This window comes from Lissotriton helveticus (genome assembly GCF_964261635.1).
Source record: "Lissotriton helveticus chromosome 1_1 unlocalized genomic scaffold, aLisHel1.1 SUPER_1_unloc_17, whole genome shotgun sequence".
In the NCBI taxonomy this organism is placed as follows: domain Eukaryota; kingdom Metazoa; phylum Chordata; class Amphibia; order Caudata; family Salamandridae; genus Lissotriton; species Lissotriton helveticus.
Genome location: NW_027611656.1, coordinates 2158847 through 2173297, shown reverse-complemented (window position 1 = coordinate 2173297; position 14451 = coordinate 2158847). Strand labels below are relative to the sequence as shown.

Genomic DNA, 14451 nt, shown 5'->3' with positions numbered 1-14451 from the left:
TAATCTCCACTACGGCCCCTCGCGGCGGGATGCCTGGCTTTCACCTTGTGGATACCCTGCCGGGGTATCTCACAGGGGAATACCAGGACGGGTTCCCTAAGCAAGCTCTTAGATACCGGGTCGGTGATTTGCGCTATATAAATACATGTACATTTACATGTACATTTACATGTGCTACATCACCAGAGCAAAATGAAATATCCACACACACACACACATGCAAGAACAGGCAGTAAAGCAGTTTACACTTGAAATAAAATCAAACAGAAAAAAAATGACGTGGGTTTATGCCGGGCACGTTCCCGGGGAGTGTAACATGGATTACTTTCATTCTTTACAACTTCCCCCAAGGGCACTATATAAAACCACTCAACAGACTACAAATATAATTCGCATTCCTGCTCGTAAGAAGCTCCTCACAGCCCAGGTATAAAGCACTAACAAACGCCCCGGATAATTAATCACTTCCCTCCTACCTCCCTAAACAAATGGAAAAAATATCCACTAACGAAACAGTGCAGGAACGTTAAAGAATTCTGTGCGCCTGTCCAGGAAGCGCGGCATGTTCCGGTACTCCCTTACACATGCGGTCCAACTCTTATCTACAATTAAAGGCTGTATGTTGCCTACAACACCCTGCACGGAGGTTGACAGACAATTATCACGTTTCTCCACAAAATAAACCCTTCAGCGAGCTCTTTTCCCCACAATTCCCCCGAAGGCCCATACACTCGGCCACAAGCTCTTAACTTCCTTCTTGGCCTTCTGTGCCATGTTGGGGGTGAAAGAGAGACGCACTGGGTCTACCAGCTAATATCACAGGGACTCGCTCAAAGAACTCTCGCGAGATCACTAATCCAATCGCAAACGTTGCAACACAACTAACATTCCTGACGTAATTTTTTGTTGAGGCTTGACACGCACGCTGGTGAACATTTCAAAAGCGGATATCCGGAGACCTATCCAGCCAACCCTTGTCATTAATATGAATAAAAGACAACTAAAATATTGCCAAGTTGCTATGTTGGGTTTGACTTCCGACATTTAATTTATTATTCACAGAAAAAGTCAAACCGTTTTTCTACGATATACGAGGAGGAGAATATAACATATTTGGGGAGTGCGGAATGTTCTGTGTTACGTGTCTAGCCTTAACATCTCATGTACTAGCCAAGCGATGGAATAAACATATCAAGTAAAATAAAAAAAACAAGCGTAAACACGAAGAAACTAAGCCCCGTCCTTTTCAGATTGGGGGCGTGTTTTTTTGATTGACTGAAGACGTCACAGAAAGAAAGAACCGAAAAAAAACGCCACCCCAATCCGAAAAAGACGGGGCTTAAATTGAGAGACAAACCTCTTCTCCAATGGCTGGCTGCCGTTTAGGAAGCCAGCCAATGGAGAAGAGGGGCGGGTTTATGCCGCACTACTAGAAAACATAAAATCTCGCCAGCGAGACTGCGCAAGCGCAGCCTACGCTTGCCGAGACCTAAAAATGGCATCAATGTTGTGCATTGGCATGCCGAAGGCACCATCTATGCATGTTCCATACTCCATACTCCTGAGGCGTGAGCCGGGAGCTTTGCTAGCGCTGCATTAATAATTACACTGCTCATACATATTTGTGCTTCTAACTGTGTGGGGACCTAATTGCTTTTATCTTCTACCTCTTTGCGCCGTATTTGAAAGCTGATTGCACTGTTGCTGCCCTCGGGGATCCACTGGTCGGGGCAAGGGAGGGAGTGTGTTCGCCATCTTGGGGGGGGGACGACTAGGTCGCAGACTAGTGTTTGCTGACTCGCCTGCCTGGCAACCTCCGGGCCCTAAGGCAAGTCCGCCTGCACCCCTCCGCGCCAGTCGCCGGGACCCCTGCCCTTTTCACTGCTGCTCGCATTGTGTATGCACGTGATGAGCTATTGGCATGGGAAGTTAAGTGTCCCTCTCCTGTCTGGGCTCCAAGCGAGGATGCTTTTCACTGCAAGTACTGTGCCTGCCATTTCCCATCTAAGGATTCCTATTCCCGTCTGGGAGATGGTATTGATCTAAAGTTTTTTAGTCTGAACTGTAGATCTCTTGCCAAATATCACGGTGAGGTTTTCGATCACCTAACAGAGGAGGCTCCGGATGTTCTATTCCTGACCGAGACATGGCGTACGCCTGACTCAATGGCTGAATCCTGGTTGGCCCTTCTTCGGGATATAGGTTATATAGTATTTGCTGAGAGGCCGGCAGAGGGGGGGGGGGCATTGCAATTATTGCAAAGGAAGTCTGCAATTGTTCTCTGAGCAAAGAGAACATCGCTGGCTGTGAACGCGCTCTGTTTAAAATCACACTGAATTATAATTTCACTATGACCGGCCTCCTCATTTACCGCCCGCCAGGTCAATCTTGTCCCTTTAGAGAAGATCTGCTCAACACAGTCATGCAGGACGGCAAATTTCACTATTCTCGGGGACCTCAACCTCCATCTTGATAATTGCGGGACGGCTGAGATCGCCAGCTTTTTGGCGGATCTGGAGGCCTATCAGATGATCCAACAGGTTCAAACAGGTACTTATGTGGCTGGTCACCTGCTGGACCCTATCTTTTCCAACGTAAGCCCTTTTACGATTCTACCGCCCGTTCTGCAGGCATGGACCGACCATTTCTTGGTCCCTTTTAACATGCGACTTCAGGTAAAAGGCGACTTGATCTGCCCAGCTCCTGTTCTAAAGCGCCCTTGGCACAAGCTCGACTCTGGCTGTCTCTCGACATGGCTGTTGAGCCATAGGCCCCAGTTGCCGCCGGATATGGAAACAGCAAATTCCTGCTTTAATGAGTGGGTAACCTCAGGCCTGGATAGTTGTATTCCGGCGAGGCTGGGAGGGAAATTTTGTGGGCCATCGAACCCTTGGTTTAGTGACTCATTAGTCACGGCCAAAAAGGGCTGCACGCAGTTGGAACGTGCCTGGAGGCGCTCCTATGACCAGGCGGCAAAAAGGAAATATCGTGCCGCAATTAATCGGTATCATAAGCTTATTCAGCAAGCTCGAGCCAAGTTTTTGGCAGATAAAATTCTGGCCAGTACGAACCCTGCTAAAACGATCTTCGCTGTGCTGAAGAGCATGAAGAGCGGAGGCACCACGTGGACTTCCTCGATCTCCTCCGATCAGCAGTGTACTTAGTTGGCCCTGTACTTTGTGAATAAAGTCGATAAGATTTATCAGTGTTTACCCACCCCTATTTCGCCCCAGGTGGTGGGGGACCCGGGGACTTTGGGTTTCATGGGGGTTAACACCCTGTCATCTTTTCCTCCGCTGTCTCAGCAGAAGCTTGAGGCTCTCTGCTCAAAGATCAAATCAGGTTCACCAGCGGATTCACTGACGCCTGCTCACTTTCGTCAGTTCCATTCTCTTCTTTTCCGCTGAACCTCAACCTCATTAATCTCTCTTTGACCTCAGCGTCTGTTCGAAGGGCCTGGAAACATGCCAAGGTTATTCCTCTGCTCCAAAAACCCTTGTTGGACCCTGCAGAGTCAGCTAACTATCGCCCGATCTCCCAACTGCCATTCTTGGCAATGGTGGCAGAATCGCATGTGAATTCCATTTTATGCAAGTTTGCGGAGCAGAATACCATCTTTGACCCATCCCAACATGGCTTCCATGTCCGCCACAGCACTGAGACTGCATTATTGGTAGTCAAGGAGGCCATTCGGGCGTACCTGGATGTCGGAGACTCAGCGGCCATGGTCCTTTTGGACCTAAGTGCCGCTTTCGACACCGTCTCCCATGCGATACTCTTAAACCGCCTGCAGGAAATTGTCATCCAGGACATTGCTCTGGAGTGGCTACGGTCTTTTCTGGAGGGAAGGTCCTTCCAAGTTCATGTCCCTCCTTTCCATTCTCAAGAGCTCGCCTTGCGCAAGGGTGTACCGCAGGGTTCAGTGTTAAGCCCCCTATTGTTTAACATCTACGTCCAGCCACTGGCTGTGTTGGCGAAGGGAAGGGGCAAGCCTTAGGCGCGCCTGCAGCGGGCCGCTGCACGTCCGTGCAGCAGGCACCATAAGTAGGCTTTTGCTTAACTACTAGATCGCTGACCTGTCCCTCGCTCCCCACAAGGGCGAGTCCTCTCAGCTGTGCTCACTGGTCCTGCCCCGCCCAGCTCCCGTTCTACTGGTCGACGTAGGTCAGGCTTCCCCACAGTGAGTAAGCATTCAATTCAATTTCAGTTTTAAAAAAACATTTATTTCAAAAAGCTTTAAATTTAAAATGGGATTGTCTTAGAAGCATTCAGAGTAATTTTAAAAGCGATACATTCAATCATTCAAAATAGTCTGCCTTAAAAAGACTGCGCAAACAAGCAAGTTCTCAGTTAGTACTCTCTGGTACCGTGTGTCTGACCTGTGTCAGTTTCTCTGATTCTTCCTGTTTCTCTTGTTAGGTCATGGCAGCTTCTTGAGCTGTGCAGGGTGTGAGCATCTGGAAGGGCAGCCCCAGCTCTATCCCTCCCACTCCCCCCAATGGACGCGCTATGGCTTAGCAAGAGAAACAGGAAGAGTCTGACCTGAGTCTCTTGTTGCTATACATTAGGAATAAACAGACTCGCTGAATAAATGTTGCAAAAATGTAACAGACTCACTCAGTAACCAAGAATGACTCAGCGAGCCTGTCTGCTCTGACACTTCTGGAAAGTTAAGGAAGGATTAGCAGAATGAGCAGCTTTTACTCCCATGGGACCACCGAGAGCAAAGGAGATACAGCGGCCCCGGCTCAGCCCGACCCCTTTTTGAAGAACATGGAAATACACATGTAGCTGGGGCGGTCGCCGGGAGGATCTAGACCAGTGATACTCAAAGTACGGCCCGGGGGCCGCATAAAGCCCTCCAGGTCTTTACATGCGGACCCCTGGGCCGCAGCACCACTGGACTGCCGTTTACTCGACTCAGAACTAACATGAAAAAGAAACGTACATATGCAGCAAACACTTATTTAAAGGATAATTGCAGTAAGGAAAAGGAGGTAACTAGGATTTTAACTTTAGGAACACCTTCATTCTTAAAGGCAGCCACTAGATATACATGCTTTGTTTCCCTACCCCGACTTTACACCCCGCTGGCATCAGTGCGGCCCTCGGTCACAGCACAGACCAAACTTTGAAGCGCCCGAGAAAATGTTTGTGAGTACCCGTGATCTAGATCAACAAAAGGCGATAGTAGTTAGGCACGAGGACGAAACAGAATCATGCATCTCTAAAAGGCACAAACTGGAACCAATGATAACAAGCATTGGCATAGCCAATAGGTCTCGCCTTTGGGACCTTATAAGTGTTTAGCCATGCAACAGTTGATGTTGTCGCACCAAGGATATTGTGGTACATAACTAAACACTTATAAGGTCCCAGAGGCGAGATCTACTGGCGATGCCAATGCTTGTTTACCTGATGGGCATTGGCTGACCGCTACCTGGTTACTGAGGCCCTAGTGAGGTTGAGACATATTTGGGGGAGTTTTACCCTCATCAGATGATGCTGTGCAGGCCCAGGTACAATGAGGCGCAGTCGGTGCTGCCTGGTTACTGAGGCCCTAGTGAGGTTGAGTCATATTTGGGAGAGTTTTAGCCTCATCAGATGATGTTGTGCAGGCCCAGGTACAATGAGGCGCAGTCGGTGCTGCCTGGTCACTGAGGCCCTAGTGAGGTTGAGTCATATTTGGGGGAGTTTTAGCCTCATCAGATGATGCTGTGCAGGCCCAGGTACAATGAGGCGCAGTCGGTGCTGCCTGGTCACTGAGGCCCTAGTGAGGTTGAGTCATATTTGAGGGAGTTTTACCCTCATCAGATGATGCTGTACAGGCCCAGGTACAATGAGGCGCAGTCGGTGCTGCCTGGTCACTGAGGCCCTAGTGAGGTTGAGACATATTTGGGGGAGTTTTATCCTCATCAGATGATGCTGTGCAGGCCCAGGTGCAATGAGGCGCAGTCGGTGCTGCCTGGGAGTGCGTTGCCAATGCTTGTTTACCTGATGGGCATTGGCTGACCGCTGCCTGGTCACTGAGGCCCTAGTGAGGTTGAGTCATATTTGGGTGAGTTTTAGCCTCATCAGATGATGCTGTGCAGGCCCAGGCCCAGGTGCAATGAGGCGCAGTCGGTGCTGCGTGGGAGTGCGTCGCCAATGCTTGTTTACCTGATGGGCATTGGCTGACCGCTGCCTGGTCACTGAGGCCCTAGTGAGGTTGAGTCATATTTGGGGGAGTTTTAGCCTCATCAGATGATGCTGTGCAGGCCCAGGTACAATGAGGCGCAGTCGGTGCTGGCTGGGAGTGTGTTCTTTCACTTTCGATTGGCGGGGCTGCCCCCCTTCACTCTGGTGAAAGACAAACACGAGATTCAAGCCGATCTTCTCATCACAGACTTGTCACCGTTTGCTGAGGCCTTGAAAAGAGCGACCCAACTCCAGCAGCAAGGGCCAATGAGCATTGTGGATACAAAATAATCAACGATCGATGCAACAACAACAACAAATGAACCCCGGAGAGCAGGCTCGAGACCCTCCAGCACCAGACAGTCTTTCCACCTCATGGCCTCACCTGGTCGGGCCTCACCTGGGGTTTCCTGTGGGTGCTGTGCTCCCGGCTGTGGGTCGGGCCTCACCTGGGGTTTATTTCGGGGCCTGGGCTCCCTGCTGAGCCCGAGTGCAGGACTGAACCATGAGCGCGGGGTGAAGAGGCCTTGGATTAACTGCGCATGCGCGGCGGACAGACACCTCTCCCACCAAGGACCACGAGGCGCCTCGCGACACAGCAAACGCTGAGATTTCAGTGCAGAGCGTCTCGGTTCGGCTCCTCTGTGGGGGAAGTGTCTCTCCTCTGCGCATGCGCAGTGAGGCTGAGCGTCCTGTATCCAGGGCAGTTCACAGGCTGTACTCCGTGCGAGGTCCTAACTCGGCGATAGAACGTAGCGTCTTCGCTTCGCACATGCGCAGCAGTGACGAGCAGTCCTGCGCGTGCGCAGCCGTGAGACGCCATATTTTGTTCGCGCGCTTGTGGCTCGGCGTGAGATTGTGAGTCACTCCGGGGGCAATAACACACCGGGACACACTCCTTACAGGCAGCCTGTCCGGCCCCCGGTGCCGGACTCAGCAGGGCTGCCCCCACCACTCCCCAAGGCCCTGCTGCCCCCACTGAGCGGTGCACAAGGAGAGGTGCACAAGGAGAGGTGAGGCACTCTAATCCCAGTTTCCAAGCTCCATTGGTGCTGGACTCTTTGCGCGTGCTGGAGACAGTGTCTGTTTTCCGCGCATGCGCGGTTGCACGGCACGTGAGCCTGTCTATTTTAAGCCTGGATGCAGTCATCCCCGTTTCTAAGGCGCATTGTTTGTATCTGGGACATGTAAACAGCCGCTGGGGCTGGCAGAAGTTTGGAGCTGCTGGCTGCCTCCGTTATCGAGAAATTGTCAGCTGCCAGCAGCCTTCCATCAGGCTGCCGGCGCCCCCAGTGCGGTCATGGGACGGGCGGGGGGAGCATTGAAGTGCTGAAGAAGCCGAGCCAGTCACCGGTCACCACTTGTACAGACCCTCCGAGGGATCACAAGAGTGACAGGAATTTAATGGTTTTGCAGATTATGTTTTCTGAGAAAACCACAGCCCCCTGCAAGATGCCGCATTTGTCATACACCAGCACAGCTGCCAGGGTTTCAGATTGCTATGTGTGACATTTTCTTAATTTCAGTGTAATTGTGAGTGACATTTAAACCACTATGAGTGACACTTTCTCACAAGCAAAATCAAGCAATGAAGACGAGGGAAACATACAATTATAAGAAATGACACCCATTTGAGCAAGGAGAAACTCCTAAAAAGATCTTAAAATTTATCTGCAAAGCACCATAAATTGAAGGGCACAACCTAGTAATAATCGTAATAATCATAATCATACGCTCTTGTATAGCGCCTTATCACAGTAAGGTCTCAAGGTGCTTGCTTTGGGAACCAGTCCTGGCCTTTCCCTGCGAGATTACCCCCACTGGGCATCCCCAAGGTGAAGACTAGGCATCCCGCCGCGGGGGGCCGTAGTGGAGATAGAGCATGTGAGAAGTTGGCCTGATAGGTGATGTTTCCAATTCTGGAACCACCTGTTATCAGACCAAACAATCCCTTATGGTGTCTGGTTGTAAGTCAACCTTATTAGACAAGCTATCCTAGGGGTAGCATGGACTAAGCAGCCTAAAGGCTTAACTTAAGAGGTCGTGTTAAGCGAGCTGTTTTACCACATACAATCCTGTAGTACCAAATGAAAGGACACCACACAAGTATATATTATAAAAATATATGTATTTATTACTAAAAACAATCCCCAGTATTCTTTATGAATAAAGGGGCACAAGCGTTAAATCAAAAGCACTGTTTAAACATACAAAGTTGCACAATTATGGATGAGGGCAGGGGGCCACTCAAACCATATACTAAACAAGTGGTATAAGAGATGCCACTCGAGCAGTGGTTAGGCCTAGGGCCTAGGGAATCGCTGGGAGCAGTCAGGACAAGCAATGCTGAAGTCGGGAATGGCCCTCGGGATTCGGGAGATGTGCGGAAAGCGCACGCATGCACCAATGTTAACCAATGGTGCGTAAAAGTTGTAAAGTTAAAGTTAAAGGACACTTCCGCTGAACCTAGAGGAACAAAACTTAACACACAGACCCTAGAGGTGTGCACCAGTGTGGGAACACCGGCGGAGCAAAGTTACCTCACCCACAGGAAGTGGGTGCACAGGGTCGAAGTGGCGTCGGGTTCTGACACGCAGGCTCTTGGTGCTTGAAGCTGAAAGGGCTGCAGGCGGGTTAAAGATGAAGTGTCCGGTGGAGTCCAAGGGTGGATTCAAGTCGAAGAGTACCTTAAAGCAGAGGGGACAGAGTCTGGGTCACTCAGCAGTGACCAGGGTGGAACCAGGACGGAACCAGGCAATGTCGGGCGCAATCAGGTGGTCGTCGAGGAGCTTCTCTCCGCTGTCACGTGGGCTCTGGGGCATCTGCGACGTCCAGGAGGAGGTCACGATCTGTCCCACGCAGGCTCTCACCGTCGGTGCAGTCGGCTTCAAGTTTGGAGCAAACAAGCCTTGGCAAGAGCAATCCACGTGGGATCAGAAGATTGCTTCTCACTCGGACCAGGAAGGTCAGAGTCGGGGCTCCTTTTCAGGGGAGCTGGTGTGAATCTGGAGCAACCAGATTCACGAGTCTTCTTAGTAGTTTCGTCGGCACAGGGACCACTAGCCAGCTGGCAAGTGACCGGGCCAACGCGTTGAGCCAAATAGAGCAGAAGGGCCCCACGCAGCACTCGTCGAGTGTGGAGGGCTGAACTTCGGCTCAGGAGTAGCTCAGAGTGGGGGCTTCTCAAACCCCGGTGCACAGCTTCGAGGATCACTCGTGGGCTGCACGGTCAGCGTCTCGTGGTCAATTCAAGATGGCGTGCCCCACGCTTCCGGTCGCCTCCACGGGTCTCAGCTTTGCAGGGACTGTGGATCGGGCTGTTAGAAGGCAGGCAGGCTTGATCTCGTCGATCTCAGTCGCTCGAGTTCCGGCGGGAACTGCAACAAAGTAGACGTCGAGGGCTGGATGGTGCCTGCTGCTGCAGGGTGGTCACTCCTTGACCACAAGGGAGATTCTTCGGGCTTCCATGTTGAGATGGAGGGCGAAGGGTCCAGAATTTCGTTTCAAATGTTTCTTCCAGGAAATCTGATGTGCATTGGCACTGCTCCCACTCTTATTCAAATCTGGGGGGCGTGATTACCTGCTAGGTCCCCCCCTATGGGTGGGACCCAGGAAGTGGGTGGATACACCCCCTTCCTTTGATTCAGGCCGCCCTGGCACGAGGGCTGGAGTGCCCCAGAACCGGTTTGGCCGGATTATGCAAGGGGCAGCCTTGTGCGCCCCAAGCAGTGTCTGGTTTCTTTCAAACCTCCCTGCTACAATCCACTATCTCCTGTCTGGAGGGCGGTGACACCCTCCTGTGACAGGAAACCCTTTGTCCAGGACCCATTTGGTTGAGTTTCGGTCAACTGCAGGGGTCCAGACATTTGTCTGTGGCAGAGGCATCCATTTTGTGGATCTAAGGTCTTTGGAGAAATTAACCGCGTTTCAGTAAAGCAACATGTCTTACCCCTCTAGAGGGGTGGAATGCCATCCCCGTCGCCAGAACTGGCAAGGGGATGGTATTCCAAATCGTATGACACCTTACACGACATGTTTTGATAAAGCCAAACCAAAGTTGCTATTTAACCGCGAGGATTATAAGGCACTTAAGAGTATATGGTATGGCATTATCCTGAAACAGCTTAGGGAGTTGTTCCCGACAGCTGCAGACAGGCTCAGCTCATGCTAGAGCTCCATCTCACATAAAACCACGCACTCTGCCTCCAGGATTGATGAGGCCTTCCATAGGAGTGACTCACAGGTTTACATGTGTCCAGATATAGGTTTAGATATAGGTATACTATATCTAAGCAAGGGGTGTTTACACCACCTTACCCCAGCTGAGTGATCAGCCAGTTGTGTCAATTTAAGAACCAGCCAGGGGTGGCAAAAGATATGCTGCAGCCCCTGGTAGGCCTTGGTGGCCCCTATGCCCTGGGCACCTATAGTGCATTATACAGGGGCTGACAAGGAGTCCATTTCCAATTGGTATGTGCCTATAGCACATGTGTCAGTAATTTAGTGAGAGAACAGCAGGTTGGGGGTCTGATCAGCAGGCCCACAGCCTCAGTAGTCGAAAACCAGTGAAGCAAAAAGCAAAAATTTGGGGTGACCATAGGATAGCAGACCCTACTCTCCTACACAACCCCCCCCCAAACGCAGGGACATTAAACTAACCTTGACCAGATAAGTCTTCATGTTCTAAGTGGAAGTACCGGGAGAGACCATCTGCATTACCATGGTCAGTCCCTGGGCGGTGCTCCACTGTAAAGTCCATCCCCTGTAGGGAAATGGACCACCTGAGCAGTTTGGGATTTTCACCCTTCATCTGATTAAGCCATAAGAGGGGCTTATGGTCTGTTTGCACCAGGAAGTGAGTTCCAAACAAGTAGGACCTCAACTTCTTTAATGCCCAAACCACAGCAAAGGCCTCCCTCTCAATGGCTGACCAACGTTTTTCTCTTGGGGTCAGCCTCCTGCTAATGAAAGCAATAGGCTGGTCTTGACCATCTTGATTAAGTTGTGAGAGCACAGCTCCCACCCCCAACTCAGAAGCATCTGTCTGTACAATGAACTGTTTGGAGTAGTCAGGACTCTTTAGGATAGGTGCAGAGCACATGGCCTTCTTCAGGTCTTCAAATGCCTTCTGACAGCTAACTGTCCACTGAACCTTTTTTGGCATCTTCTTGGATGTCAAGTCATTTAATGGTGTCACTATAGACCCATAGTTCTTCACAAACTTCCTGTAATACCCAGTCAGGCCCAAGAAGGCTCAGACTTGTGTCTGGGTAACTGGAGGAGCCCAGTCCTGTATGGCCTGGATTTTGCTCTCCAGTGGCTGAACCTGGCCTCCACCTACTAGATGGCCCAGGTATACAACCTTACTCTGCCCTATCTGGCACTTAGTGGCCTTGATAGTTAGGCCTGCCTTCTGCAGGGCCTCCAAAACTCTCTTCAGGTGGATCAGGTGATCCTCCCAGGTGGAGCTAAAGACAGCAATATCATCCAGATAAGCTGCACAAAAGTCATCCAACCCAGTAAGGACTTGGTTCACCAACCTTTGGAAAGTGGCAGGTGCATTCTTCAAACCAAAGGGCATTACCACAAACTGATAATGTCCACTAGGGGTAGAGAATGCTGTCTTGGCCTTTGACTCCTCAGCTAGTCTGATTTGCCAGTAGCCAGCTGTCAGATCGAATGTGCTCAGAAACTTGGCAGAAGCCAATCTGTCAATGAGCTCATCTGCTCTTGGAATGGGGTGAGCATCTGTCCTAGTGACAGCATTGAGACCCCTGTAATCCACGCAAAACCTCATTTCTCTCTTTCCATCTTGGGTATGAGGTTTTGGCACCAGGACTACTGGGCTGGCCCATGGGCTCTCTGATGGCTCAATCACTCCAAGCTCCAACATCTTTTGCACCTCAGCCTTGATGCAATCCCTGACATGGTCAGGTTGCCTGTAGATCTTATTCTTGACAGGCAGACTGTCACCAGTGTCCACTACATGGGTACACCAGTCAGTCTGGCTGGGTGTGAGTGAAAACAAATGCCTGTGGGCCTGCAAAACTTGTCTGCAGTCCATCTGTTGCTGGTCAGTGAGGCTGCCTGCCAAGGCTACTCCATCAACTGAACCATCATCAGGGTTCTGAGAAAGCAGGTCTGGGAGAGGGTCACTCTCTTCCTCCTGTTCCCCATCTGTGGCCATGAGCAAGCTCATGTCCTCCCTGTCCACAAATGCTTTCAAGCGATTCACATGGATTACCCTGTGAGGGCTCCTGGGTGTTCCAAAGTCCACCAAGTAGGTGACTTCTCCCTTCTTTGCAATAATAGGATAGGGTCCACTCCATTTGTCTTGGAGTGCTGCTGGAGCCACTGGCTCCAGTACCCATACCTTCTGTCCTGGTTGGAACTCTACCAGCACAGCCTTTTGGTCATGCCAAGCTTTCTGTAATTCTTGGCTGGCCTCCAGGTTTTTAGATGCTCTTTCCATGTACTCAGCCATCCTGGAGCGGAGACCAAGTACATAGTCCACTATGTCTAGTTTGGGTTGTTTGAGAGGTAACTCCCATCCTTCTTTCACCAAACACAATGGACCTCTCACAGGGTGGCCAAACAAAAGTTCAAAAGGGCTGTAGCCAACCCCCTTCTGTGGGACCTCTCTGTAAGCAAAGAGCAGGCAGGGTAAAAGAATGTCCCATTTCCGCCTGAGCTTCTCTGGTAATCCTTTTATCATGCCTTTAAGGGTCTTGTTAAATCTCTCCACAAGCCCATTGCACTGTGGATGATATGGGGTGGTAAACTTATAGTTTACTCCACATTCCTTCCACATTGCTTTCAGATAGCTAGACATAAAATTCGTGCCTCTATCTGATAGTACCTCCTTAGGAAAGCCCACTCTTGAGAAAACTGCAATGAGGGCCTTTGCCACCACAGGTGCTGTGGTGGTCCTTAGGGGAATAGCCTCTGGATACCTGGTGGCATGATCCACTACCACCAGTATGAATCTGTTCCCAGATGCTGTTTGGGGGTCCATTGGACCCACAATATCAATTCCAACTCTCTCAAAGGGGACCCCCACCACAGGTAGTGGTATTAGGGGGGCCTTTGTTGTGCCACCTGACTTACCACTGGCTTGGCAAGTGACACAGGAGCGACAAAATTCCTTGACAGTCTCTGACATGTGAGGCCAGTGAAAGTGTGAGACAAGCCTGTCCCACGTCTTGTTCTGGCCTAAGTGTCCTGCAAGGGGAATATCATGGGCCAAGGTAAGAAGGAACCCCCTAAACTGCAGAGGTATAACCAACCTCCTGGTCATGCCAGGCTTGGGGTCTCTAGCCTCTGAGTAAAGGAGTCCATCATCCCAATACACAGTATGGGTACCTTGGGCATCCCCAGCAGCCTCAGCAGCAGCCTGCTGTCTGAGAGGTTCAAGGGAAGGGCAATCTAATTGAGCCTGCCTCAGGTCTGCCCTTGAGGGTCCCCCTGTCCCCAGAAACTCAACCTGGTCAGGTTCAAGCTCCTCAGAGACAGTCTCCTCTTGGACTGCAGAATCAGTTTCCTCTGAAACTTGATCCTCAACCTGGGGCAAGGTGGAAGGCTCAGCCTTTCCTCTCTTGCTCCTTCTCTTGGGTTGTGGATGGTCTATTGTTCCAAGATCCACCACTGGTTCAGGAAGGCACTTCTTAGCCTGAGCCCTTGTCATGGCAAGGACATGCTCTGAAATCCCTAGCATTTCTGCATGAGTCCTGTACTCCACTTCTGACCATGCTGAGCTTTCAAGGTCATTGCCTAACTGACAGTCTACTGGTAGGTCTGCACTCACCACAACTTTCTTTAGGCCATCAACTCCTCCCCAGGAGAAGTTCACAACTGCCACACTATGGGAAGTAGTGGAGTTGCTTGCATTGGTTACTAGGTAGCTCTCTCCTAGTACAATCTGTCCAGGGTCCACAAAGTCAGGTGTCACCATTGTGACACTGGCACATGTGTCCCTGTAGGCTTGAGCCAGTTTCTCATTAATTAAGGGAGTCTGCCTGTATTTGCCCAGGTTACTGGGGCTCACTGCAATGGGCAACTCAATGTCCACAGCATACAGGAGAACTGCCTGTGTAGGGATTCTGACTAGGCCAGATCCTACTTCAATACCCAGGGTCAACCCAGCTACACCCTTGGACTGTGTTCCACCACTGCTTACTGTACTTGGGGTTGCAGTTGCTTTAGGAGCTGTAGTGGTGGGAACTGGATTTGCCTTGGTGCACTCACTGCCCCAGTGTGAAACTGATTTGCAGGTAT

At 50.7% G+C, this 14451-nt stretch overlaps 1 protein-coding gene across 2 annotated transcripts in view; it reads left to right on the top strand.

The window, feature by feature from the left end:
• LOC144805647 (uncharacterized) overlaps positions 1 to 14451 on the top strand; it is a 435707-nt gene that overhangs the window by 407752 nt on the left and 13504 nt on the right. The window lies entirely within an intron of this gene.